Genomic DNA, 26517 nt, shown 5'->3' with positions numbered 1-26517 from the left:
TGAGGAGTCCATGTCCCAGTACTTTTAACCAGTTTTTTATTATTTCTGTCTAGCAAAAAAATTTTTTTAAATTAGAAATTATAAAAATTATGATAATTTATGCATAAGCAACAGTAGACCGACAATCATTTTTCATTTTTACACAAACTATGACTTTTATGCAAAAAATTAATAAGAAATTTTTTTTCAAATAAATAAACTTTAATTTTGATTTTTGTGTGAACAAAATACTGTGGAATGGCCCATTCTCTATTTAACATAGTATGTCTGACCTGTTCCTCACATATCAAAATCTTCCTTCTCTTGTTGCTGCTCCATTCTCCATCTGTTACTCTTGATGTGTTATTATTAAAGCAATGCTTACTGAGTTCTTCTAATCATTAGAAGACAGGAACAATGAAATAAAATAGTTTCATTGCAAGAAGGCCTGGGGAAGTTAATTTCCTGTGGTGTTTTCAATTAAATACCTTTAACTTCAGATTATGTTCTCAATATCCCACCTTTCATTATTTCAACATTATTTTAAAAAATTGTTTTCTTAAATGAAGATTAAACTCAGATTTGAAAAAAATAAATTGAAAATATTTCTTAGTGATTTAATTTTTGTGTATTGAGCTCTTCGATTTTCTTTTAATATTGATTATCACCATTAGTGGAAATGGTAAATGAAACAGTAGTACACCAAGTTATGTTAGTGGGAATGGTGAATGAAATAATAGAAATACTGAGTTATATTAGTAAAGATGTATTTTGTGGTGTCTTTTTTCCAGTTTAAAGACACAGTCCTTCCAGGAATGTGTCTTTAGCAACCAAAAAAAAAAAAAAGCATGGCCTGATAATAAATTTTGTTACCACATTACTGTTGAAATACATTGTTTCAGTTAATTTTGAAGATAATGAAAAATTTAGTAAAATAAACATTATCATTAAGTTGGTGTTTGGAACAAATTAACATGTAATTTTGATGGAAGGTTTTAAATTAGATCACTTTAGAATGAGATGTTGGTCTCAGATCCAGGGGAGTTCTCAAGTATGATGGTATCAAAAAGATTTAATTTCAATTTGATAAGGGTCAAATACTCTACTATTCTAAGTTATTGATAAATTTCATCTGAAGCAGTTGGTAGACATGGCAGACAATAAGTTAAATACCACTGTAAGTTTTATTCACATACTTTGCACTTCACCTGATTTGCTTTTCATCCCTCTAGGGTTAGTTCCATTGATGGTTAATTCTCTAAATAACAATAGCTTTACATTATACCTACTCAAAAGAACTGAAGAGAGATGACACTACTTTTCATTCTCCTCATCAACTTGTATGGAATATCTATTGTAGAGCTCACAGCCATGTATCATCTCTTTAGAAAGACACCTGTGTTTGTCTCTCTATCATACACTTGGCAGAATGCCACCTCCCTACCTCTCTCAAATACACTCCGCTCAGCTAAGAGAGCTTTTTTTTCTTGCTTAGTAAATTTCATGGCAACCTCACTGGTGCTGGTCTCACACACACACACACACACACAAAGCACCCAGTGACACACTGTTTGGAAGGACATCCATCAGCAGAAACCATGCTAAAGCTGACACAAACTTGATGCAGTCCTCTCACTTGTTGGATCTTGACAAACCATTCCACTCATGCCAACGTGGAAAACGGACATTAAATGATGATGATAATGGAATTATTTCATTTTATTTATGCAGCTTCAGAAAAGAAATGAATGTCACTACTTTCATTTCCTTCTAAATTATCGTAGGATTCCAAACATATGGTTAAATGATTTTAGATGTAAAATATAGTTAGGAAAATTAATAGTTTTCAAATTTTAATTATCGAAAATAAACAAGATTTTTATATTGTTAGTCTTATTTTGATAATTTTAAAATCCTGCTTATATTAATATTAGATATCAATGACAAAGTACTATTGTAGCCATGATGATGATGAATGTTTTGATAGGCTCTAGATTCTGAAATCACTTTGACAACCTCACTGTTGCCATGGGTTAGCAGCATTATGCTGGTATCCATCCAGTTTGCAAGCAGCCAGGCAGGCCAACTAGTTGTTGTTATATGGAAGCATACTTCACTTCTATAATGGAACTCTGTCCTCTTGTCTGCTGAGTCATTACTTTACATTCCATAGCATTAATGCAGCTATGGAAACATTAGATGCTAGAATCAATGGAGTTTTGTCTGCGGAAAACATTATTTGATGTCTGGTTTATTCCTTGCAATTTCAAGCATATATTCTCAGGGAATAATAATAATAATAATAATAATATTGAGAGTAGAATTTTGTTAATGAATAATTTGTATGGATACTTAGAATTTTTCTTTCATTTTTTTCTCTTTTGTTTTGTTTAAGTTTCTTTTTTTTTTTCTCATTGAATTGAAACTGCTGTTACCAAATTTTGAACTCTCCAATTTTATACTGTTGACTCATCTGAAGTTGGAGCTGTTAAACCACTTACTTCACTTTATTAATCCTTTATTTTCAGTTATTCAACTGATATCCGTTTATATTCTTGCAGTCTCCTCCACTCCACTCCCACACCTTACTGATTATAAAGATCTCCAGTTCAGGTGACTCATGTGCTGTTAATTCTATACCTGATCTTCTCCACTTCTCACTCAATTTGTGTCTTTCTTTCTTATTTGTTCAGTCAACCTAACTTGTTTCGTAATTCCCTATCTTCAAATATTTAGGTAGCTACAACTGTGAACCAACACAAACTTGCTGTTGCATGTAGTATGGGGCCCTAAACACCAACTGAACACGATATGTATACACATATACTATACATGTATACACATATACATACACCACCATCATTTAATGTCCATTTTCCATGCTGGCATGGGTTGGATGGTTTGACTGGAGCTGGTAAGGCTAGAGGCCACACCAGGCTCCATTGTCTGTTCTAGTATAGTTTCTATGGCTGGATGCCCTTCCTAATGCCAACTCCTTTACAGAGTGTTAGGAGTGCTTTTATGTGGCACCAGTGCTTTTAATGTGGCACCAACACCAGTGCTTTCTATGTGGCAACAGCACAAATACTTTCTATGTGACATCAGCGTCGGTATCAATTCTGCTGTGGCAAATAGGTCTTCTTGAATACACATTCACACACACATACACACACATATTCTATACAAACTCTCATACTCTACATATACATACACTGTATAAGAACACACATACTATACAAATCTACTCATCATACAGATATTGGTCCTTTACAAATGACATCTGTACATCAAGATGTCTACATGTTCACATCTTAGTATGATGCCTTAAGTTTACCATGACAGCTGCTACTTATCTTTTTTTAATGGAAATCCAGTACCATCAATATGAAATGTGAAGACTTCAGTGAAAAAGGTTTAGTCTCAGAAAGCAAAAGCTTCCCTTTCATTCTTTGAGTCTTGATAGTGCACTTAGTATACATAAAATCATGGTTCCTTATTTCATGCTTTTTTTTTACTATATTGTTTTGTACTGACTTACATGATAGAGAGTTACCAATTACATCAAACAAGGCCATTTCTTTAATGCTTATTTGCCATTTGCTATCTCCAACTCAGCTGCTCTCTTATAACTGAAGCCTTCCTTTCCAAATTTGAATGTAGCTACATTTAAACCAATGAGGATGGAAACAGAACAGTTAGTCAAGGATTAAGCTTTCACAGAAACTCACCTATATTAAAGTTTTCTAAACTTAGAACTAATTTTTAATTACAAAGTTTAATTATAGCTTTCTCGTTTATGACTTCATTTCCCTGTTAAAAAAACCTGTTGAATTTCTTCTCTTCATCAACAAATACAATATAGTTATTGTTTGTTCTTTATAAAGAATAAATTATGCTGTTTATACTCTATTTTAAAACTTACACAAGTGACTTCTTGCTAAAATATTTATACTGTAGAAAGGCTTGTTCATTGAAGAAAAAATGTTACAAGAATACTATAGTTATTTTTTTTCATTCTAATTCTGGAAGTTTATAGACTCACAGACATCCAGAGAGAGGTAGGGAGAGAGACTAGGAAAACATCAATGAAAAAAAAATATCTTTATTTCTCTAATGAAAAGGACACTGCCAATCCTTTTAGATTTTTTCATCTTTTATCTAACACTTGAGGAGGATACAAATCTTTTATGATATCAATTATTATTGATGAACTGTGATATTGAGAATCATTGATTTCAACTTCTTTTTCCTGTAAAGCAGTATTGAGTCTTGTATTCTGAATTCAGCAACAGTTTATTACTTAGAACAACTTATTTTTTGTATTATTGTTATGTGTGGCATTATATATATATATATATATCTGTTACCAATTTCCATAATTTTATTGACTCTCCTTAAACTTCTTAAACAGTGACCTTCACATTCAGTGAAGCATTATTGGCTGTGTTGAATAGATTACCCATAATATTCTGTAGCATAGAACAAGTACTTCACACTTTATTATTACCACTTGATAATATTATTCATCCACCCACCCATGCAACATGCATGCTTCCCTACTACATAGTTTTGTCTGGGTAAGCATCTTCTGCTTTAGCCTCAGTCTTTTGAGTAGATTTAGATGTAAAAACAGATTTTATATATATATATATATATATATATATATGTATGTATGTATATAATGTTAGGAAGGGCATGCAACTTCAGAAACCGTGCGGAAATTGAAATACTTAACCCTTCAGCATTTAAACTGTCCAAATCTGGCCAAAATATTCTACCTGTTTTATGTTCAAAATGGCAAGATCAGGCCTCTGACACCAATCCTATAGTGCCATTCTAAAATATAAACAATCATATCATCAAAATCTTGAAGCTACTAGATAATGCATGAGTAACTCAAAACAATATAAATAAATAAATATCACATTTAACAGAGTACTCCAAAAGCAAGACATGGTCTTCTGACTTGTATATTGACAAAGCATCCAACTCCTGCCATCATGGAAGGCAGGCATAAAAGGATTCCCACACACTGCAAATGCTTGCAATTTGCATATTGAGCACTATTTCCTTGAACAATTGTAGATCATTACTCCTGTATACTGTTTTGATGATATATTAACCAGATAGCTTATATCTTCTCAATCAAACACTTGGTCCACTTAATTTCAGAACCCTGTTCTGTAATAACACCACAACATCCCAGGTGTCTCACCCAAAGTAAACCCACTGCAAAGATAATGACATTAAAATTGTGTAGTACGAGGGGAAGTCAAAAATTATCCATACTTTTGCCATAACATATCTTTATTATTGTTATACTGCCTTTTGCATATACGTGCGTATAGTTGGTACTATGGTGGCCGTGTGATTGAAGTTTGAGCCTGATTGCACTATTTTTCTTTCTGGCGTTACAGTGTAAGCATGGTCACTCTACTAGCTATGTGCACCAAAGAAGAACAATGAGCCAGTGATCCAAGAGATGGTAATGGTTCTATCTCTCAAGCTTGCTGAATCTTTTTGTCAGTGGTGGAGGTTGATGGGCGCCCTGCTCCCTCTTCATGCATCATGTTTGTCTGGCCACTTTTAAACTTCTCAATCCACTCATACACATTTCTATATGGTAGTTCATTGTCCCCGTATTGTGCCAAAAGCCTCCAATGAATTTCAGCACCTGACACACCTTCCAACCTGAGAAATTGGATCACTGCTCTTTGTTCTTTGGTGCACATTGCTAGTGGAGTGGCCATGCTTACACTGTAAAGCCAGAAACAAAAATGGTGTGATCAGGCTCAAACTTCAATCACATGACCACAATACTACCAACTATAAGCACACACGTGCAGAAGGCAGTGTGACAATAATAAAGGTATGTTATAGCCGTAGCGGGAATAACTTTTGACTTCTCCTTGTAGTTACATCTGCATTGACTTCCAGTCAGGTTTACAATGGAGAAATGGCACAATAAAGATTGCAACCACAGATTTAATTTAGAAATTTTTAAAGTGAAGAAAGTATAGCAGCATGTAATGGTGCAAAAATGAAAATAATCCACTGCTGCTGCTATGAGACAAAAATTTAAAATTGAAATCATATTAGAAACATCACAACATGCTAATATTCTTGCTGTTTTGAAGTGGAGCTTAAAGTAGTTTGTCCAGTTGGTCTCATAGATGAACATTGGTGATTCTGTTTGACCAGTGAAGGAAGTGGAGCATTGCCAACTGATACTGGCTAACAAATACTGAAATCTTGCCAGCAGCAAAAGCAGCAAAACTCCATTTTGCTATTAATATAAACGACTTGAACATGGTTCATTGGATCCTTTTTATTTAATGGAAAATTCTGCTCTGACCAATGACTAGTGGAAGACAGTATCAAAATAACTGATCTGTGATGGTCATGTTTCATTTTTATGAAAACAGTCTTCTTATTATAACGATCAATAACATAAATTGGTAATTTCTGGCCAACAGCTGGCAGTTTTACTTCTCTACAGCAGTTATTCTTTTGAGTTTGAGAGGTACAGAACAACTTTTTGCACACTTGAGCAGCAGTACTAGGCAGCTTCTGTGACAAGAAAACTGAAGAAGTCAAAATCTAAACAAGGAGTAGAAATGACAATGGTGGCTGTCTAATGTAGCTGATAGGTTAACTACAATATATTAAATCTTCAGAAAAATTTAGAATCTTAGTCTAAGAAATTATAACTAAATAAACTGTGTCTCTTCCAAAACTGAATTCCTCCCTTATCTTGCTTAATTTGATCTCCACATTATGTGCTACTAAACTGCAAAACTTTAGACCTTGTGCCAATAGAAAGGATTCAAAATGGCAGAATTGTTAGCACAGCAGGCAAAATGCTTAATGACATTTCATTTGCCTGTATGTTCTGAGTTCAAGTTCCACCAAGTTCAACTTGGCTTTTCATCCTTTCAGAGTCGATAAAATAAGTACTAGTACTTGACTGGGGTCAATGTAATCAACTTGCTCCCTCCTCTAGAATTGCTGGTCTTGTGCCAAAATTTGAAACCATTATTATTATTAAGGTGGCAAGCTGACAAAAGTGTTAGCACACCAGATAAAATGCTTTGCTGCAATTTGTTTGTCTTTATATTTTGAGTTCAAATTCCATTGGGGTCGATAAAATACCAGTTATTCACAAGGGTTGATGTAATGAGCTAGATTCCTCTCCCACGTCATTTCAGGCTTTGTACCTATCATAGAAAGGATTGTTGTTGTTATTGTATCTCACCTGTATGAATTAGGGAGAGTTACTCTTGAATAACAAGTAACCACCTGTGACCTCAGCCACCAAGAACTTTTGAATGATCTTCGCCATTCCTAACAAGCAGGCTAGTTGCATGTATTCTGCGAGCTTCTGCAAGACAATCTTTTCTGTTCACTCCTTGAGCCTCTTCCTCATCATTTTTAAGGCTCCAGTGACATTTGGTATGACTTTACTTTTTCTGCAACCCTGTTATGTGCTTATCTCTGTCTTCAGGTCCTGGTATGTATCTACCTTGTTGATTTCTTTTTCTTTTATTCTTGTATCAAATGGACGTGCCACATCAGTTATGTAACAAGTCCATTCCCTCTTCTGAAACACCAATATATCTGGTCTGTTATGCTGCTGTTTTTGTTGTTGCTGCTTCTGTTATTACTTTCATCATCTACATAAGGATTATTGCTCACGTCAGTTAATACCTTTTTCTCTTGTTTTATCCCAATCACTGCAGTGCCAGTGATAACAGGTATTCTATTGAAGCTTGAAATGTAGCAGATTAGTTTTGCTCTTTCATTTTCATTTCTGCCATTCATAAAATAACCATTGTAAATACAGGCATTCCTGTGTGTTTAAGAAGCTCATTTTGGGTGGATCATTCAATTGCTTGTGAACGAATTTGGTTGACAGAAACTGTGAAAGCCTGTTGTATATATATATATGTATGTAAGTATGTTTGCATGTGTCTTTCTTCCTCTGTTTATCCCTCCCCACTGTTTGACAATCTCTTGGTTTGTTTACATCCCCATAACTTAGTACTTCAGTAAAAGAGACCAATAGAATAACTTGACTTTAAAAATAAGTACTGGGGCCAATATGTGTTCAACAAAATCCCTTCCCGGTGGTTCCCAGAATGGCCGCAGTCCAATGACTGAAACAAAGAAAACTAAAGATAAAAGATGGAGAACCAGCTAGAAAGACCTGTTACCAGTGAATACTTAGAGAATTATTATTATTATTATTATTATTATTATTATTAAGGCAGTGAGCCGGAAGAATCGTTAGTACATTGGGTGAAATGCATAGTGGTATTTTGTCCATCTTCACATTCTGAGTCCAAATTCCATTGGGGTTGATAAAATAGGTACCAGTTGAGTACTGGGGTTGATGTAATCGACTTACTCCCTTCCACAAAACTACTGGCCTTGTGCCTACAATAGAAGGGATTTTTATTATTATTATTCCACTTGTCACTGGTGGTATAATACAGATGTCAATTGTCTACAATCAGTGGACTGAGGTGGCACCTTCAATTGTCTAGCCCTTTTCCAAGTATTCTAGCAGTTCCAAATACACTTCATTTTTGTGAGTGCCCCACTCTGATGTTGTCCCTGATTTAAAAAAAAAAAAAAGTTTTCGGTTCAGGTGCTCACAGTACCAAGTGCCCTGACAACTGGGACTGCCTCAACCTTTTCCCTTGCCCACAAAAGTTTTATCTCCCATACTAGTAGTTCATGACTCTCACTCTTCAATTCTTTGTCACAACCTTATTGACAACTGGATAAGCCACATCTAGAATCAAATACTGTTTGTTGACTTTGTTAATCACCCATACTCTTTGGTTTGGAGTGTTCAGTTTTATGGTCACTTTGTACCATAAAATACCATAAAATTTTGGCGGGGTCATTTTCTACCATGCCTTCTGATTTGTACTCATACCACTGGCTTGCTCTTTCAAGACCGTATTTTCTGTATAACTCCCAATTAATAATTTTCACTACATCTCTTCTGGCTTTGTTCTGAGTTCAAATTCCACTGAAGTCAACTTTGCCTTTCATCCTTTCAGGGTTGATGAAATTAGTACCAGTTGTGCATTGGGGTTAGTGTAATCAACTAACCCTGCTCTGTCAAATTTCAGGCCTTGTACCTATAGTAGAAAGGACGACTACTACTACTACATAAAATAGTATCAAAGGTATCTTGTATTTGGGGGGAAAACCTTTTGGTATTATAGATATTGTCTTTAGGTGCATGACCTTGCAAGTTTATATATAAACTAGGAGCTAAGCCTGGTTTCACCCGGTCGGTTTGGATGATGTGGCTGTAAAACCTGCTCTGTGTAAGCATTTGAGTTGTTTGGTCACATTTACGTTTAAAACAATTTTAGATTGACTTTTTTCTGTCAAAATGCTAAAAGTAACTGACCAACACAAAAAAAAAAACAACTAAGATTCAACCAAATCAAAAAATAAACCCAAATACTAAGCAAAGATGAACCATCCCACTTCCATTGCACTCGCATACACACACACACAAACACACATACACACACTCACATACCCCACCTTTTACATACACACACATATATTCACACAGTTGAAACGCTGTTTGATTTACTTTTTCAGCGTACAATTTTCATCATCCCACTACCAAGTATGACATCAGCCCTTTCTTCCTTATTCATCTATCACCCCTTCTCTTCTCATTCATAAACACAAGAGTATTATTATAGTAGATTATCTTGGTAACCATGGAACTATTAAAAAATACAAAGCCCAGCATCACCACCGGATCATTCTACACATCTGTGTAATTTTTCGCGCAATTCCACCCAGCCATTTGACTGTGAATGCCAAGACAAGAAAGAATCGCCCATGTCAAATTTATATGTATAGATTTAAAAGCTTATTGTTCAGCTATATCTGATGGGCAACATACACACCAGAGCTTAGTTTCAAAAAAAATTTTTTAACTGAAAATAAATGAATCAAATAAATGAAAAATTAAAATAAATTAAAAATTATTTTCAAAAATGTTTGTTCCCTTGAGGAGTGATTAGTATTTCAGTTTTCAATAACTGTAAATATCAATAATGTTTTTTTCCTTTACTTTTTTTCTGTTTATATCTGAGGTTACTGTTTCTCTTGTTGCTTCTGCCAGTAGTAGTAGTAGTGGTGGTAGTAGTAGTAGTAGTAGTAGTAGTAGTAGTAGTAGTAGTAGTAGTAGTAGTAGTAGCAGTAGCAGCACTATGTTATGTGTGATTATATTAAATGGCTTGTAAATAACTATCTACTGCCAGTGTCTGTTGTACAAGTGAAGAATAAGAAACCTTACACTCTATCAACTACCATTAATAGCATCATAGCTTTGACATACACCGCAAGGCTTATTGCTTAAGTAAGTCTGTTTCAGTGGTTTTTCTTTTCCTTGTTTTTCTATCAGGTGCACTTCCTTAGATACAGGAGGAATGCGATATGATATATGATATGAGTACATATTTGTTTTCTATGAGTTAAAAGAAATCTTACTGAAACATCTCATTGTCTGGATTTCTTGAGGTTTTATATTTCTCTAGAAAATTTTTATAACTTTCAATTTTTCAAAATAAATTATACATTTGTAATAAAATCCACCAGCTCTTGCTTGCTTAAATGTTCTTATTTTGTACGCTGTGTATGTATATGTGGTATACTGTGTGTCTGATTTGAAGTGTCTGCAAATGTTTTTCCTTCCCATATGGTTAAAATTTGTATTACATGTTGGGCCATGCTGTCTTTGTTTACTGTACTTAGGTTAACAGGCACTCCTTGTTGAAAACATTCTAAAAACCATTTAAAATCTTGTTTATTAACTGCGCTGACAGTCTCAAAGATCTTGCTAACACCTCACCGAAAAATGTATTGTGAAAGCGCAAGATAAGAATAACTTACTGTACACTTGTGTATTATGAATGGATTCAAAAGTTGGTGTCTGTTGTCACAGCTGTTTTCTTCATTTCTTATTGACTTTTTCATTTCACTGAATGTAACTCCCACTCTCTCTTTCTGTAAACCAGACGATCTTTATCCCCCACCCCACCACCACCACCACCCTGTTAATGCTGTTCATATATTATGTTTAGTTTCATATTGATATTAAGTGAAATAGTTTAGTATTATTAATTCAGCCTTCTTGCTTGTGTATTTTTCTCACAAGTCAGAAAGAGAATTTGTTGTGGTAAAATTAACTGAGACTGACGTGTTTATTATTTTGGTGTTTTACATTATTTCTGGAGATTGTCTTTCACAAAATTACATCTCCCACTTCACTGCCATTATAGCTTTGTAAAGTTAAAAGTTTATTTCTGTTAACATTCTCAAGTTGTTATTGGTAACTATTGACTGAGTTTGATTTCACACAAGGAAGAAGGTATTGATAATTGAATTGACTCCAATTTATTTATTGGTACACATTTTATGGACTTCACAAACACAAGTCCTGCTACTGGAAAATATTTACTGGTTATTCTTTTTTTCTATGAATATTTTTCCACTTTTTAAAATATTTTGCTATAAATTTAAACATTTGCATACTGTTAAGGTTTGTAATTATATTGTTTAGGTTTCTTCATTATTATTAATCAGTCAGTTGATCTAAAGGAGTTGCTATCAAATTTTCTATTAAAACAACAGAGCTCAACACTTAACTTCATTTCAACTCATGGCTACAACCATTGTATGTTTGGATTCAATTATGACAAGTTTTATGGGAGCTACACATGGTGTGAAGTTTTCTACCTTGATTAGTTAATGTTCAAACATAATTTCATTCTATTAGACATGTCTATATACTGCCTTATTTATGTACATACTATGTCTATATACATACCTTTTCTACATAGCTACTGTGTAAATTAGCTACATATGCTGTTTCCTACTAAACTCAGAATAGTTTGCTCTTGCTGGCTTTTGTTCCTTTGGGTAACATAAGAATCTTTCGACTTTCTCTACTGGGCAGTTTCACATTGACCTTGAACATACAAAATTTCATCTTTTGAGATAAACTGTCTTTGTTCAATGTGTTTGCTTTTTTCTGTCTCTCTCCATTTCCACTTTCACTTCATACAAGTTACTTTTGACTCTTTTAGTTCAGAATTTCCTTGGTTGCTATTTGAAATGAGAATTTTCTATGTGTGTGTGTGTTTAAATTTATTTGCAGTAATTGACTTCCAAATGGAGAGGTCATTTTCATAACAATTGTTACTAAGTAATGTAACAAACCAAGCCTTTGGTAATTCCTTAGAACAATCACAAAAACTAGCCTAACGATCTGTAATAACTCTGTTAACTGCCATCAATTTTAGTTGTACAATTGCAATCAGGGTATCTTGCTTTTTGCCCAACTTGCTCTTTCTATAATCTGAGGTTGTTTCACTCCAGGTCAACATGTTAGCACACTCTTATAATCAGACAAGCCAACCATGACCATATAATTTCTTTGTATATTACAGACTACATTGTCATATATGTCCTTTTTTTTTTATCATTTAAGACAGTTGGGGTATGGTTTGAAGGAGATTTTGGCTGGTTTCCTAGCAAAATTGTCTATATATGAACTCTGTCTCTCACTTTTGGGAAGCATGTATTCATGGAATTCTCTCTCTCTCTCTCTCTCTCTCTCTCTCTCTCTCTCTCTCTCTCTCTCTCTCTCTCAATTCTAGTGTGTTGCAACATTTGATTTTGACCCCTACATACTTACCCTTACACATCAAGTCTATTTGCTGTCACCTTCACCATACTCTGTAGAGTTTCATTATGTCTCAACACTGTGATAAACACAACACCCATTCCTTCTTCCCTACAATGTCAAATCCTGTCCATGTCCTTTTTTTTTTTTTTCTGCAACTGTTTATGATGAGCCTTGTACCAGCATAAAGCCCAAGATAAATCTTCAAGACAAGCCAAAAGTGTAGCATTGATAAAGATAGCTGTAGATCTCAAAACATTTCACTGCAATACAGGGGTGATCTAATTGTGCCATGGGGTTTTAAAAAAAGTAACCTAAATCTTCGCAAAATCTTTATTAGTGTTCGAACCTATTCAAAACAATGGTATATATAAACTTTCTATGTGAAATTCATATGTCTGTGGTTAAAAAATGTATTCCCTAATCACATGGTTTTGGGTTCATCCCTACTGTGGTACCTTGAATAAATGTCTTATATTTTAGAGTTAGACTGATTAAAGCTTTGTGAGTGAATCTGATTCAGAGAAGCCTGTAGTGTGTGTGTGTGTACGTGTACCTGTTTGTTTGTGTCTGTTAGTCTTAATATGCAGTACTTGTAAATGAGTCTTGTCTTACAAATAGTGTTGTTCATTGCAATCTCCCGTCCAGCCAAGGAGAAATATTTCTTTAACTTGAAACAGGTGCCAGTTAGCAACAGGAACAGCATCTGGCCTTTAAAAATCTGCCTCAATGCATTCTTCATTGCAAAAGGTCTTTCTGTGTTTCTTCTTGAGTGTATTGTATCTAAATCTGTCTCCCTGTTTTATCTATTAAATATACGTCAATCAAATTTTAATCTCTCCTCTTGTTGACAGGTTTGGAGTCAGTTATGTTTTTACCATGTTGTCAAGTTCACTCAGATTGTTAATATTTTTACTTATAGCCTGTTTTCATTTTTTGTTTTTTCTTTTAAAAAACTATTTGCTTTTATATTGTGATAATGCGGAAGGGGGACAGTTCAGCCACCTACAATGTTCTAATTTCTCTCTCTCTCTCTCTCACTCACTCACTTTCTCCCCCTCCATCCCACCTCTCTATCCCATCCCTCCACCTCACCTCTCCATCCCACCCTCCATCTCTCCCTCTCCCTCTCCCTCCTTCCCTCCCATCTCCATCCCCTCCCCCTCTCTCAAGTTTTTACATCAGTTAGTCTAGTGAAAGTTCGTTAGTGCCAGCCCTTTCCTTGTGAGAAGTTTTTGGAGGCATGTATTTCCTGGAAGTATAGAGTAATCCTCCAGGTTAATGTTAAATCATATTTATATATAACTTGGTATTAAAAAAAAAGACATTAATAAATTCATAGAGAATATGGCAAAAAAATGACCCATACTTTAAATAGCTACTAGTGTAACGCAAGTGAATTTAGGCAATAGGGTAATGGCACCTTCACAATAACTAACATTTTTTCTCCCAATGCATACATTCATTCATTCTCATTCAGATTGCTTATTTTTAAATAATTTTACATCCCAGTGTTTAAAAACTTATGATTTGACATGTTTATTGCATTTGAGTTAATATTTCATATTACCTCCCCCACCTCTGTTGTATTATATTACTTCCCCCATCCCTATTTTTATACATTGCTGTACAAAAATGCTTAAGTTTGCTCATCACTGGAAAACAGAAATTCAATAAATTTATTGTAACATCAACAAACTGCAATATTCCCTCTGAGTTTTCTAGATTAGTCATAGAATAAAACTAGGACTTGTTACTATGTCTCAGTGTCATACAACAGGGACTCTGGTGAATATTGACTCAGAAATTACTACTTTTTACAGCAGGGATTTTCAAAAAAAATTTTCATAAAATATGTTCATCTTGTGTAGATATGTTAGTGCAACACAGAACAGGTAACATCTTCTGTATATTGTCTTAATATTCAAATGAAATAGTGTCTTCAGTACCACCCTCTCAGTTGATTACACAAATTTTGTAAGAATTTGTATGTCATAATTTGTTTCTGCTTGTTTTATTTTTTGGATGGGGGTGGCACTGATCCTAAAAATTCTGTTACCTTTTTCTATCATCAACCATTCCAGTGTTTATTTTTTTATTTTGTTATGAAATTACTTCTACTGTAGTGAATATAATTATTTATAATATATTATAAATGTTATTACATATATTTATATGTGTGTGTGTGTTTTACATAGTGTTGTTAGGTGTTTATTAAATAAACTCCTTCACTAATATAATCTAAATGATGTTTTCTTGTTTCAAATGGTTTTCTCAAGTTGTGAGTCTGAACTTTTTGAGAATATGGGAAGAAAAGAATGCAAGCATCTGTTAGCAGATATATTGTTGCTTGTGGAATCAAATTGGTATTATGAAATTTTTGAAAATAACCAAATTCTGGCTAGCCCATAGACTACTTTGAAATCCTGTTGGGTTTCTCATGTCATGTATGAAAGTTGTTGATCTATTCTTGAGGAATGAGTAAGAGGTATGACAAAAGTTGTACTTCTTGCTATTTCTAGAAAATGAAGATAATTAAAAGCTCACAGAATGATTGCTATTTTTGCAGTCTTGATGTTCCAAAGTTCAGTAAGGTTAAAGGAAGGCAAATCCTTCAGTACCCCAGGCTAAAAGAGTAGGTATTAATTGAGGAAGATTGCAGGAATATGAAATTAATTGATTTTTCTCTCAATATTGGAATAAATACAGTACCATCACTGCCTTAGGTGAATGTTGCATTATATCAAAACAAAAGTAAAATAATTTTGGAGAAGACTTCATAATAGGTAGAAAATTAGTCATTTGACTTCAACATAACAAAATATTCAAATCAATAAAACATTAATTAATGTGACAGGTAAGACAAAGTCTGTTGTTTTTTTTTTTTTTCTCTGGTGGTTAGTTTTAGAAAATTACTGGTGCTAAAACATGATTCAACAACTGATATAAACTTGTCTCCTGATTGCACTCATTGTGGTACAACTTTTCCTTGTATATTTTTGTAAAAATCTAATTCCGTCTCTTCAAACCTTGTCCTTGTTCTCAAAGAAGGGCCCGTTAAATAAATATATATTATACATAAACCATAAATTATATAACTGCTGGAGTGATTTTGATATTGCTTGCTTTCGGTTCTATTCTCTTTCTTTTAAAGAACTTCTATAACCTGTTTCTGTGTACTGATTTGTAATTTGTTGAATACATTGAAATGAAAAAATTTATGTCTCTATCTCAGCATGATCAGACACTCCATTGTCGTCACAGAAACTTTGTAAACAATTAAATTGCCTGTAGGTTTACTGTTTTTATACATTTTAGTATGGGGAAGAGCAATGAAATCCTTGACTTTTATAATCACTCTCAGACTGGGTGGTATTCATTCTGTTGTTATTCAGTTTAAATTTCTGAAAGCTGATATCTTGTCAGGAAGGGCATTCCACTGATGTAATTTTAAGGATAATGGTTTACATTCTCAACCAGTTTTTACTCATAGACCCCTTTGATTCTTATTTTACTTGGGTGAACTCTCATTGCCATTCAATGTTTAAAAAAATTTCATCATATTTTTAGAATTAAATATTATAAGGAATTGTATTAAAAAAAAGTAATAGTTTGTGTATTGTAGAGCAAAATCTTGTATGGACTTCCAAGAGTCATATGGACCTAAGTTTGGAACCACTGGTTTAGACAAAATCTTTGATGCAGGACTTTGAAAGTGAAGAGAGACAGAAGAATGGGGTGGGGTAGCTATGAGCACAGGGTAGTTTGCTTACCTAGAAAATCAGAAACTGTTGTAATAAAACTAAAAGAGGAACTAATAAATAGTAGGTGAGTGAGTAATGGTTGACCTAGACCATCAGGTGGCACTTTCTTGAGTGTGTGTGTGTATGTTTGTGGTTTAGATTAGTTATGTGTGAAGCAGCTGCTTTGTGTTGGTTAGATATGTAAGCAAGTCCATTTGTATGAGGATGTAGTTAGGGTCTCTGTAGACTCAAAGACTGTGAGGTTTTGCATTTGTGAAGATTGATCTTGTATCTAGAGCTGTCTGTCTTTTTGGTATGTGGTGTTGGCAGCTGTGCTTTGGAGTTGTTTGGCGTAACTGGGTTGTTTTTTCTGGATTGGAAAACATTTGAAGTTCTTTGCTCTTGATAAATGGATATTGTTTGTGTAGTTTATTGGGGTGTGAAGGCTGAGATCTGTGTACAGATGGAGTTTGCTGAAAGTAACATTAAGTTGGTCATATAGAGAGGAAGGTGTGGATGTGGAAAGTACAGCTGAATCTCTAGGACATATCAGAATTGAGAGAATGTGGGTTTGGAGTGTGCCATCAACACATTTTGGGGTGGAACAATCTGATTGGAGACTTGAGTCAAAAAAGATAAGAGGTGTTGTTAAACCTAGTCCAGCAGATGACCCATGATCAAAGATATCTCAACCAATATCTTTTCCCTGTTTTCTGGAATATCTAGAACTATAATTATCTAGTGTATCCTTTACTTTTTTAAAATAGGTAAAATATGATTTGAAGGAAATTTGGCTGTTATTTCTATTAGGTCAAGTGCTAATATATGATAATTTTGTTGAGTTCTCATGCCAAACACATTGAAACTTTTTTTTTAAATAAGGAAGGAAAAGACTTGGTGAACTTCAAAAATCATCATCGTCACCAATTTATGCCCAAGCATGGTTGCAGTTTGATAACTGAAACAAGTAAAAGATAAAATACTTCTTCCAGTTCACTACCTCTGATTGGGTTTCTTGGTGTTGTTTAACCCTTTAGCATTTAAACCAGCCAAATCCAGCCCAGATATTCTACCCATTTTATGTTTGAATTGGCCAGATCTAGCTTCTCACACTTACTCTACAATATTATTCTAAAAATATATACAATCACATAATCGAATTATCAAAGACACAAGATAATATATAATTAATTCAAAGTAATCTGAACGCTAAAGGATTAACTCTGTTTCATCAAGCTTTGTTTGTTTTGATGCTCTTTACTGGAAGAGAAGATTCATTAATATAGGAGCACTCAATAATAGGCATTATTCATGTATTTTATATATTGCTGTCGACATTAATTGAACTATTTGTTTCCAACAAAATAAATATCTTCCATTGGAAATCTATCTTTTAACTAGATGTACTTCCTGAGAAGTCTCATCATTAACCCTTTTGATACCAAACCACCCGAGACCACCCCTGTTTTAAAATGATTTAAATTAAAAACTTCTGGCAAAATTTCATGCTAACTTATATTCCAAAGACCAGCTTGATAACAGTTATTTTATTACGTTTTCCATTATTTTCAAAATTAATTCTGACAAAGGTAGTGTATTTCAGTAGAAACTATGACAACAAAAGAGTTAAACATATAAAATAAATTGCTAAAAGGGATATAAATAATTGACCTTTCAATAAATTTTATTCAATGAAATAATTTCCATTATTATTAATGATCTTTGCCCATCTATCAGACAATTTGAATATTCCATCAGCATAAAATTTGACTGGTTTTGAAGAAAAATTGTTATCTAGATGCATATTGACTCCATCATTAAACGTGGATGGGGTAAGAGGTCCCAGCCAAGTTCATGTACTTTTGTTCGGGTAGCCAAAGACACATGATCGTGCATTGTCTTGTTTTCTGTAGACAATCTCTGGTCTCAATTCTTTGATTTTTTTTTGCTTCAAATTAACCAGCTGACAACAGCACACATCAGAATTAATGGTCTGGTTTTGTGGGTGAAGCTCATTGTAAATGATGCCTTTATGACCCCACCAAACACAAAGCATAGCTTTTTTGGCATGGATAATCGTCTTTGGTTGCTGTTTTGGGGGATCCTTATGCAAACCCCAGGATCTTTTGCTTACTACATTTTTGTACACAATTCTATCTCCAGTCAGAAGTTGTTTCAAAAAAGGCATGCTTTCATTCCATTTCAAAAGCACATCACAGACAGAATATCATTTCAAGCAATTCTTTTCTGAAAGTTTGTGAGAGACCCATATATTATAGTGAGAAATGTATCCTAGCTTTACTAGGTGTTCATGAGTCATACTTTTAGAAACTTCCAACTCCTCCACAAGTTCTCTGATTGTGATATTTGAGTTCAAAACATTTCCATCAAATTTTGAAGGTTTTCCACTGTGTCTGTCATCTTCCATGCTAAACTCTCCAGCTTTAAATTTTGCAAACCACCTTCGAACAGTTGATTCACCTACCACATCATCACCATAAACTTCACAAATGTTTTTGCAAGTCTTTGCAGCATTTTCTCCTGTTTTTAAAAAGAGTAAAGCATCATAACACGAATATGAAATTTTTGGTTATCCATTTCAAATGTCAATAAAGGGTAACCTGAATGAAAGATAAATCTATTTTTAGTCAGGAACAAAGAAGAGATGCACTACTACTTCAAGCAACGCTAAGGTTTTAACTGTGTTATTATGCTTCACCTGTGTTCAATGAAGTGTTAAAAAATTTAGCTTAAAAACACTCAGAACTTTCCAGACAACCTTATATATATATGTATGTATTCTATACTCTGTTACCATCTGGAACGTATGTTTTTATATACTGGTATGACTTAGAGCAGTATACCTTCAACACTGCATTCTTCCTGGTGTTGTGATCACCTTTTGTCTCTTCTGATCAAACAATCACATCTACAATATTTCCCTTTGTCAAACTAAACTGAAGCTACTCTTTATTCTCTAATTCACATCCCTTTTACATCCAGCATACATCTTCCATTGTCATTAGATATATTATCTCTCCTTATAAACTAACCACTGCGGTGTATATTCAGCTAATGATCCTTGTTACACTCTAATTACTGCAGTCTTTATTATTCTCTCTTTCATCAGTTAGACAACACCATACTTCTTTCATTTTTGAAAATAGAAGTTGAAGAAAATACAATTTGATAGAAAAGAAAAGAGAAATAAATCTTTCTCCTAGCGACCATTACATCCTCACATCCACTGCTATAGCAACTACATTCATTCTTACTTCTCATTTTCACAGTAATTCTCTTCTAATTTGTCTGTATGTCTGCATGCAACATAGAGTTACATAACCTTAGAAATGTAAGTCATTATCCTGTGATGTCATTATGTTCGGTTGAGCTCTCTTCATTGATTTCAAGCAAGAATCCAACCAGTTTTTTAATTGTTGTTTGCCAAATTAATGCCATTGCACTGTGATGACTCACTTCACCAATCAGCCTTCAACTTTATTTTCCTGTTAGATTTTCTCATATTTCTGCTAATGGATCTCAGAAAGGTGTGAAATGGGAAAGTACCAGGCTTGATGGAAGAAATTGTGTTGGTAATAAAATATTCCAGCACCCTGTCCCAGCCATCTTAAGATGTTCTGATGAAGCAAATAGAATCATTGCTAATCAATACACTAATGATAAAATCACTTGGTTAAAGTTTTTCAGCTTATTTGACTGCATATGTGAAATAGTACCATATTTCTGTTTTTGTTGCTCCTCAAGTATTTCACCTCAGCCATATTGTTGGTATTCATGATCAGTTGCCTCATTCCTTTACACATGCATGCATACATACACACGCATGCATGCACACACACACACACACAATCATTATTTAATGCCCATTTTCTGTGCTGGCATGGGTCACATGGTTTTATAGTCTGATGGGCCACTGGCCTGCATTGAGCCCTAATTTCTGCTAGATGTCTTTCTAATGTCATCCACTTTACAGTGTACTGGTTTAAAAAAAATTTTTTTAATGACACCGGCACTAGTGAAATCACTGTGTAATTCACAAGTTGAGTTCACTGTGGATGCAGTATTTAGGGAGGTGGTTTTGTGCCAGATATAGAGATGTTAAAGCTTGCTAGAAGGAGAGGAACACATATGCTCTTAGTGCTTATTGCTCCTGCACATCTACCACAAAGTCTACTTCCTCTGTTAACCTCTTGTGATTCAACTGTACCTTGTATTTGTCCATAATTTGCACTGAGTATACCATATGGAATATTTACCTACAATTTTTCTACATATCAAACAGTACCCTTTTCCTGAAAGTATTAGTATTTCTTGCTTACTAGAAATTTTGTCTTTACTAAAACAATGGAAATTTACTAATGGGATGACTCTCAATACTTAGAACAAAGTCAGATGTGAAGATCAAGTCAGCTGGACTTTGTTTCACTTATAAACGCTGTTCACCCCCCCCCCCCCGCCCACTGATCAGTCTTAGTTTTGCTAAGTAGAATGTTTGTTTAATAAAACTAAAACCTGTTAATTATTTTCATCAGTTGACTTTAAAAACCCCCAAAACTTATGATCAACACTCATCTTAGTGGAGTTACCTCCCTTATATGTTGTTTTCTGAGATTTTTAACTTGCCTAGATTTTGATTAGTAATTTGCTTGGAATAATTTATAATAGTATTGGTTATGTAGTTCTAGATGATAAACTGTCAAAAAATGTATAGTGGTACAGTGATAGGGCTAAACAATAACAATAATAAATTGGTTTGATAAATAAAAATGAGTTCAACCCCTCCTGTGCCCTAGAGAAGGCATCAGAAGCTGCTCCAATGTAGTGTTTTCTTGCAAAACATGTCAATGTTGCTTTGTTTCTGATTGACTTGCTGACCTTCTAAACAGTGCAAGTTTAAACAAATTTCTGTCAGCTCTACTTGCATGGAAAATTACAATAGGAATGATATGTTAAGTACCTATTGTAATATTTTATGGTTCTGTTATTCTTAATTTCTTTTTAATAATCTGAAAAGAAAAAAAATCCTATAAATAACTTTTTTGAGTTTGTTCAGTAGAAAATTAGTTAAAGCTACTTGGCTTATTAATTTTTCTTGTGGTTATTAGTGACTTCTGCTAAACTGTTTTATTACTCATTATGTTCCAGTGATCGGCTCCCTGCCAACCAGCAGATTTACTTTACTGCTACCATCAGCATTACTACTGAGTGATTACTCTGGACAGAAATAACTATCTATTGGGCTATTATTGGAAACAGGAAATTGATAATCAATAACTTTAGCTGTGATATTGGAAGTTGGGCAGAGACCAGGTTTCATGTGTGTGTGTGTGTGTGTGTGTTGGGCATCTGACAGAAACCAAGCTTGTTCACTTGCTTGCTTCGACATTTACAGGGTTACTCTTCAGTCAGTGTATCTGATTAAGTAGAGAACGATATCTAGTGCTAGTTTCTCAAACCTACTAGATACTTTGAATATTGATTTCTTCTATGTATAGTAAGAATCTCAGATTACAAGGGAACAATAAATGAGATTATGTGGTATTTGACTTTCTTGGAGGTTTTACATAACCCACATTAAACTAGTTACAGTCAAGAATTTACGTTTGTTTCTCTTCACTCAACCCCATTTGGTCTTTGATATTTGCCAGGCACTTATAAAACTCAATTTTATTTTTTGATTATTTCCTCTCCCAAAATAATCCATTAATTTTTTTTCTTTCCTTCATTAATGTATTTTAATATTTTGTGAAAAATATCTTAATGACTGTCAGTAAATGATGTATCTGTTTTATTCTGTTGATAAATTGATCAAGAGAATATAGAGAAGAGGGGCAATTTTGCTAAGTGAATAAACTATTATTATGGTGTTCAATTTTGTTATTTTTGCTAAAATGAAAGTGTTCATCAAATTCCTATGAGTTTTATTTTCTCCTCTCATAACCTGTAACTATTTTTGGTCACACCATGGTGTTGTTGTTATATCATTATAGGGTGGGGTGGTAGGAACAGTAAAATACTTGACAAAGATATTTCTGACCTTTAATTCCATGCTACTTTGTTCCAAATTAAAATCCTGTGAACGTCAACTTTACCATTCATCTTCATGGAATAAAATAAGTAGCAGCCATCTGTTAGAATTGATTGGATTGATTCTGTCCTTCTGTACAAGCTCTTGGCCTTTTACCAGTGTGAGAAACTATTGCTAATATATATTGGGGCGGTGAGGCAGCGACAGGCAAAAGGCTTAGTGGTATTTTGTCCGTCTTTATGTTCTGAGTTCAAATGTTGCCAAGGTCGACTTTGCCTTTCATGTTTTTGGAGTTGATAAAATAAATACCAGTCAACCACTGGGGTTGATATAACTGACTTAACCTCTCCCCTGTAATTGCTGGCCTTGTGCCAAAATTTGAAACTAATATGTATTGGGGTAGTGGTTGAATTTACAATCAGGTCTCAATTTTCATTAAGAATAATTTCCCTTTCATTATGTTATCTTTTCAAATAACAAACAATAGTAAATAATAATGGTGGACTCTCCTGTTGAAGACAATGTATGAGTGTTCAGCTTTTGCTGAACAATCTGCACAGATGATTTGTTTATAGTGATCAAATGTAGGTGCTGTACATTAGCTCACTCTCTTCACCAAATTGACTTTGCCTGAACAGATGCATAGCGCATCATGTGTCAGATGTTGAAGTGATTGCAGAGCAATGTGGGATGAAGTGTTTTGCTCAAGAACACAAGGCACCGCCTGGTCTAAGAATTGAAGACAGGAAAAAAGGGGAGAAAAAGGAGAAGAGCCTACAATAGTACTTATATTTAAATTCTGAAAATACAACAGGTTCTTGCTTACCATTTTGGTACGGAGTTGTATTTTAACAGTTTTGTTACCTGTTTCAATTTTTTAAATAATACCTTTATAAAAGAACTGTCACTATTAAGTCGATGTTTAGAACAAGTTAACGTAAAATTTTGATGGAAGATTTTAATTTAGATTACTTTAAGACAGAAAATTTGTTTCATAGAACCAAGAACCTTCTTAGGTGGATCAAAAGGGTAAAGGGTATTTCATTATAGCTTGTGTTTGCTGCTTTGGTTCATGTTTTTCTCACACACCCACTCTTTCTCTCTTTTATTATTACTCCCACTGCCACCATCAACACTACTACTTTTAATAAAAGCATCATCAACCCTCCCTAAATTTCTTTGTCTCTTTCTCTCTCTCTCTCTCTATCTCTCTCTCCCTCATCATCTCTATGCCTATTATTACTCTCACCTCAATATGAGCAATAGTAGACATGTCAATGGATAGTGAGAGAGAGAGGGTCAAAGTGTGACGCACTGACACACAGAAATTAGTTTTTGCATTTATTATATTAGATTGTACTCTAGGGTTTCTACATTACAGATGATACTTACCTTTTTAAAGCAACCTATTGCTTGTGTGAATAATGCTGATTACAGCTCCCCTAGTTACTAATTCCAAATAAACTCTTAAGATTTATTCCAAGAGCGTTTGGGATCTTTCTCTTCCTCCCCATTATGTAATCTGGATTATAGTAAACCATTTTCAGTGACATTTTTGTGATGTTCTATTTTGTGTATATTGGGATAACATGATATTTCTCTCTCTCTCATACACACACACACACACACACACACACACACACACACATACATACATACATACATACTTTATAGTATATATAATTCATTGACCTTTGAGGTACAGTTCAGTTCTCTCAGAATTTGGACCCAGAAACATGAGACACTGAATGAGTATAAAGCACCCAGTTAAATCCTATACCTTCTCCATCAACTCCATTGCCCTAGATATAACAGTGTTGTAAAGACATTTTGCTTCCTAAAACCTCAACATTGTTTACTTAGCTGTTGTTCTTGCTCACAAACAACTTGAAAATTCTCATTGTTCAAGTAGCCTACTTTCATAAACCTTCTCTGTTTGCATAAATATATACAATGGAGAGAGAGAGAGAGAGTGGGTGTGTAACTATCCAGAGACATGTATATGTACCTAAAAATACAGTCATACATGTTTGTTTGTGTACATGGATGTGTATTTATAAATTTCTCCTTGATCTCAGAGATAAGCAATCTCAAATCTCATGAGAACAATTATGATTTATCTATTTTGGCCAGAAAAATATTTGCGTTTTTACCATTTCAACAACAATGCTGTTACAGAAACAGGATCCCCACCCCCTATCTTCCTCACCTAATATATTTGACTTAAAACATGTTTTTGTTTATTTGTACCTTTTTACTATTTATAATTCACTGTTTTTGGTTTGTAATTTTTAGGCCAAAGTTGTTTACATGTATCAATTACCCACACATATATGTATACACACACACACACACACCCATACACACGATAAAATGAATCTCTTATGATTTTTTAATTAACTGAGTACAAGTTTTACATTTCAAATGCAAACCTTCAGTTATCCAGGAGCTTCTGTTACCTGGGTGACCTAATCAGCAAACAAAATAGATGTTGCAAAAGTATAATAAAGGAGGCTAATACCTCTGTAGGCAACAAAGGATCACTCTCTCTCTCTCTTTCTCTCTCTCTCTCTATCTATCTATCTATCTATATATCTATCTATCTATCTATCTGATATAGGCTGTGGGTGTAGAGGAAAACTGGAAAGGAATTAGGTCTCTATGCTTCACTGAATGGGTAATGTTGGTGTGTAGAATTGATGACAGAAAACAGGTGAGCTGAAAGAGAAGAATGGACATCATAGGAATCAGTCCTAATATGGAAGAGGGATGAGATTGCTAATGTGGGCATGTGATGTGTATGGAGATTGTTGGTAGTGTGAAGAAGGATGGGACCTAAGTAAAAGAAACCTGTAAAAAAGGAAGAATGGATTAAGAATGATCTCAGAATATTGAATATTCACAAAAGAGATGGCATGAAACTGCATCATGTGGAGAGACACTAGGCAGGGGAAGAGCCATCTAAACTTCCTTAGATTGATCTCAGCTGCTATTCAGAAATATGTTCTTTAAGAGAAAAGTGTCATTGATGCTTTTTGAATTGTTAAAAACACTGATCCAGTAATTTACCTGCATTACCTAACACTTACACTTGTTCTTTTGCATTAATTCTCACCAAAGAGTACTAGTGTTACTTAAGAGTGCATCATAAGGTAGTGTTTGGTTTATTGCTGCCTCTTTTAAAGTCATGCGCTCTGCTGTGATATATGAAACTGTTTTAATATCATAGTGTAGGGGGCTCATTGGATAGTTTGAGAATCACTTAGAGATAATGAAGTTCCTTCAAAATATTCAATATTGGAATAATGTCAAAACTATAATATGAGGTTAAGTACTTGCAAACTTCTTGGTGAATTGATATTGGTTGTGTTCTGCTTTTGAAGGTCCCTAGTAGCCATTGTATCGAGGTACTTCTCTGATTAGAGAGAACAAAAGTTATAGATATTGATAGGTGAGCCTCCTTCTGGAAATTTCCCAGGGGATAACATGGTAGCAAGGTCACTGTTTGTACCAACAAAGATGATAGTTGCATTAAGCCACCACACAGCAACACTGAAAAAGACATCGTAGCAAGGAAAGCTCTTGCCTGGAGTGCATGCCATAAATTGAGAAAGGCATGGAGTTCAAAGTTAGCAAGGAAATTGAAAGTGAGGTTGTTTCTGGCAACAGTGGAGTCTGTTCTGCTATACGGAACAGAAACGTGGACGGTTGTTATACAAGGGTGCTGAGAATGGAACACAATGTTTCTTGGAAGAGTCATACAACAAATGCCGACTTATACCAGGGACTACCAAATTATTGAAGATACAGCATAGAAGGGTGAGGCTAGCTGGACACTGCATCAGACATGCCGATGAAATTGCTAACAAGCTAGTGCTCTGGCAACCAACAGAAGGAAGAACCAGGAGAGGAAGGAGGAAGACGACTTGTCTTGACAACTTGCTGGAGGATACTGGTGTGGAAGGGTTACAGGAGCTGAGAACCATTATGGAGGATCGAGATGAGTGGGGAAAACG

General features: G+C 34.4%; 1 protein-coding gene and 1 long non-coding RNA gene across 5 annotated transcripts in view; both read left to right on the top strand.

Annotated features, from left to right (window-relative positions):
• LOC115215550 (DCN1-like protein 3) overlaps positions 1-26517 on the top strand; it is a 116353-nt gene that overhangs the window by 52275 nt on the left and 37561 nt on the right. The gene's annotated exons all lie outside the window — the stretch shown is intronic.
• The window catches only part of LOC118764822, a 29097-nt gene continuing 17154 nt past the window's right edge, over positions 14575-26517 (top strand). For 2 of the 3 annotated variants that reach the window (XR_005000636.1, XR_005000634.1), the window contains exon 1: positions 21789-21810. This is a non-coding gene — a long non-coding RNA (uncharacterized LOC118764822). Of the gene's footprint in view, positions 14585-21783; positions 21811-26517 lie in introns of those variants that run through there. The other variant, XR_005000638.1, reaches the window with a different exon arrangement.

Source organism: Octopus sinensis, linkage group LG9, assembly GCF_006345805.1.
Source record: "Octopus sinensis linkage group LG9, ASM634580v1, whole genome shotgun sequence".
Lineage (NCBI taxonomy): Eukaryota > Metazoa > Mollusca > Cephalopoda > Octopoda > Octopodidae > Octopus > Octopus sinensis.
This window is presented reverse-complemented; position numbering and strand designations above follow the sequence as displayed.